This window comes from Bactrocera latifrons, unplaced genomic scaffold (assembly GCF_001853355.1).
Source record: "Bactrocera latifrons isolate USDA-ARS-PBARC rearing strain unplaced genomic scaffold, ASM185335v1 scaffold_38, whole genome shotgun sequence".
Lineage (NCBI taxonomy): Eukaryota > Metazoa > Arthropoda > Insecta > Diptera > Tephritidae > Bactrocera > Bactrocera latifrons.
This window is the reverse complement of record NW_017537023.1, coordinates 1,823,345-1,827,240: the sequence shown is the minus strand read 5'-3', so window position 1 is coordinate 1,827,240 and position 3,896 is coordinate 1,823,345. Positions and strand designations below refer to the sequence as shown.

Genomic DNA, 3,896 nt, shown 5'->3' with positions numbered 1-3,896 from the left:
CTTAACTTAAGTATACAAAATTATGAAGAATGCGAATTAGTGGTAAGATTAACATCAGAAACTAATTAATATTAAAAAATGTTTGGCACCAAAATTATTTATTTATTAGAAAATTGAGCATAGAAACATCTTCACGAAAGTCAGGTCTAACGAGGTAGAGGACAGCAGAAAGTACAATGAACTTAAATGTCATTATCATATCAGTCCATTATCTTTGTGACTTGTAATCAAACCCGAATAATAATAAAAGATATACCAGCTTTCTAAAGAGCAAATCATTATCCAGCAGTCTCGACTACAATCTATGTCTGAGAGCAAGGCATCACAGTCACCACTACAACCTTGAACTTGACTAGTTTTAAAGAGACAAAAAGGGCTTGAAACGGATCTGTATTTTTTCACAAAATTATTTGGAGAATGTTCTGGCACTAGAATATTATTGTTCAAAACACTATAACTTTTTTCAAAGCACGAACAACTCATTGTTTTTTTTTTCATCTTGTAGCACCTCTTTTGATGCTGTGACACAAAAGTTGCAGCGTCTGAACTTAGACTATTGCGTTTAGTCTTAAAATTCTTTTCCTATAAACATTTGCTAATATTTCCTTAATACTAAGGTATGTGTGAAACGGGCAGTTATTTTAAACAAAAAAGCAGCAGAATTGGATGGAGCCATACAAAAACACTCTCATTTTCAGAATAAACCATATAACATATATACATAATTATATTTGTATATCCATATAATACATGAAAATTTGTATACTCTAATAATTATCAGGTATGTCTATGCCTCGCATATGCTTTTCTTCAATATGTGAAATTAATCATTTCAAAATTTGAAAATTTACGATGCCAAGAAACAGCTATGGAAAATGCATGCCGCACACAAAATGTGGCTGGAAGCAAAAAAAGTAAAAGAGCATTTGATTCTGTTTATGCAACGAGCGGATTTTATGGACGTGTTTTCCCTAAATGTGATTGAAAAAGCAGCGATGCATTTACCGATGCGCCAGCACCTAGTAGCGGAGCAGGGGATTAAAGAGGTAACAATGAGGTCTAAACAACTAGGATTCATGAGAAATACAGCTAATGACGTTGGAAGCTAAATTTGTATTATGAGCAGCGTTAGAAAATCAATTTTTGGCGTTCAAGTAGGAGGGTATTCATAAATTCACGTCTGGTGGTTTTGCCAAATGCGCACTAAAATTAAACAATACCTTTCCAATGAATATAAAATACTCTATGGTTGTGCATGCACCGTTTCTCATACCACGAAATATTGCTAGGAAATATTTATAAATGGATGAGTAAATTATGGGTGGTCAAGTGTATATTTATGACTAAGCTTGGAAGGAGTGGGAAGAATTGAAGCAACCGGAGTAAATGAAACATGGGAACCCCAATGAAATTTGGCTAAATATAAAAAATGAAAAGCAATGGAAGAGAAACAAAGAGACAATAACGTTCAGTGTTGCCACACTTATCAAATCCTTAAGATTGAAAAATGCTTGAAAAATACAACACTTAAACTGCAAACTGAAAAGATTTATGAAATCTCAGATTTGGTTGTTATTTTTTGTGGAGAGTTGCCACATGAGAAAAAATTTGTATTCAGTAAAGTTGAATAGCATTACACAGAAAATAATGAAGCATATGTATGTATTAAAACAGTAGAAATGCATTACATTAGCAAAATAATATATATCATCATTGAAAAACGCTGCCTTTTCAAATTATTTTTCCAAAAAATACAATTAATAAATTAATTTTTTTATAGAGCTTAGCATCAAATTGTATGGGCAAACTGAGAAGATTAAAAACATTAAATGTGTATATTATTTTTTGTGAAGAGTTGCCACCTAAAATTAACAAATTAAACTATTTTATAGAATTTAGGCATTAAATTGAATAGGGTCAGTGACAAAATAAAAAGATTTACAAAGTCTTAAACTTAATATTTCTTTGTGAAGAGTTGCCACCTGAAATCAACAATTTAAATATATTTGTAGAACTTCGGCATTAAATTAAGAAGGGTCAGTGTCAAAATAAAAATATTCATAAAGTCTTAAAATTCAATGAGAGATTTTGTGTAGAGTTGCCACCTGAAAAAAATATTACATCAAAAAGGTGGCTCTCAACTTTAAAAAGTTGTACAGATGAAGCGTTTTTTAATTAAAGAAACATAAATTATTTAACGCATTGTGGGCATCAATTAAAATGCATTAAAGAAAACTGTTATAAAAAGTTTTCGGAGAATGGTTGCCACCTAATTAAAAAAATTAACTCAAGCAAATTTAAGTATATTTATTTTATTTGAAAATATTTGAGTATATTTAAAATTTGTTTATATTCATTAAAAATTTTTTTGTATGTTCGAATATCCATAGATGCCATATTTTTAAAATTAATATTTATGGATTTTTGTAAATAGATGTATAAAAAAAAATCTTTTATGCGTACTTCTAGCTTTTCATGCCTCTAATAAATATAAAGTATTGTCTATTATATTGTACAATATTTTTTAATAAACATAAAAGGGTATAAAATACAAATTCAGTGTTCAATCACTTCGGATTTGATTAAATTATTAAAAACAGCATCATTGAATGGACACTGATGCAATTTCCCCATCATTTCTAGTATCTAGAACACAAAGGTCCATTACGATAAAAAATAAAATAGCCATAATCAAGCAGATGAGAGCAAATTCAATGAAGCAGTCAGCCAACAGATAAGCTTAGAACTCATAGGCGTTTGAACAGCGTACAGTTAATATAGCAACGAATGCTGGACATTAAATATAAAATGCAAAACAAAAAAACAAGAACAAGAACCGACGAGAGCTATACAAATCAACTTCAAAAGCGGACGCGCTCAAATTTATAAATTTAAGTGCAATGAAATGAAATAAAGTGACGGCGGGGGAGCCAGGCAATGAATGCTGCTGTTTGGATGCTTATATAAGAAAGTAAATGCTGCATAAAATATGTATGTATGTACGGCGGAAAATAAATCGAATTTTTTTCTCAACAAGTTGGCGAAAAAGTTAGTACATTCAGCGAGCAGGAATGAGGAAGCAAAAGTAAAGCGCGAACTCCAACAACGTTTTAAATATAAAGTTATCAACGTATGTATGTATATAAGTATATGTGTATGTATGTATGTGTGTGACACTGCTATCAACGGTTTTGCACTGCATAATTAGATTCTAGAAAACTTTTATCTCTTTGTTGTCGGTGTTAATCTTGGCCGTAGTCAATAGCAACTCGCAGAGTAGGAGTACAAATGCCACAGCAGTGCAGCGCGAAGGCAGTCAAAAAAAATAAAAAATAAAAATAAAAAACGATGAAATGTAATGCAATATAAAGGAAAAATCAAATATTTAATGACTACAAAAGTGAAGTACATCAGTACATTTGTAGGGTCAGCTGTAAATACAAACCGGAGCTGACGAAAGCAGCTGCCAAGCTAACACTCACACTACGACGCCTAGCAGTAGGTATTAGCATGAATTTTTGCGCTTACTTTTGCCTTAATCAATAGCGTTTACAAACGCGCTTAAACTTGTTTAATTTCTTTTCTTTTTCATTTTCTTCCGCCATTCATAGAAATCACGGAAATAGTTCAAAAGCAAACGCGGACATTGAAGGAGGCATATAGAGGTAATGAATGAATAACGGAAGTTGGGCTTATTAATTAAAATTAAAAATAACGTGGAAAAAAGTAAAATGGCGCAGACACAACTATTTTATTACTTTTCAGTGAGGAAAGAGAAAAGCAATTATCAGTTGATTAGAGATTAGTATGATGAAAATTATCTTACTAGAGTTGGTGGGTTTCTTTAATAGGGTTTAGCTTTTGTGTAAATTTTTATTATTGAAAATTTTGTGCTG

At 31.2% G+C, this 3,896-nt stretch overlaps 1 protein-coding gene across 5 annotated transcripts in view; it reads right to left on the bottom strand.

Moving 5' to 3' along the window:
- LOC108972129 (muscle M-line assembly protein unc-89) overlaps positions 1 to 3,896 on the bottom strand; it is a 262,556-nt gene that overhangs the window by 63,944 nt on the left and 194,716 nt on the right. The gene's annotated exons all lie outside the window — the stretch shown is intronic.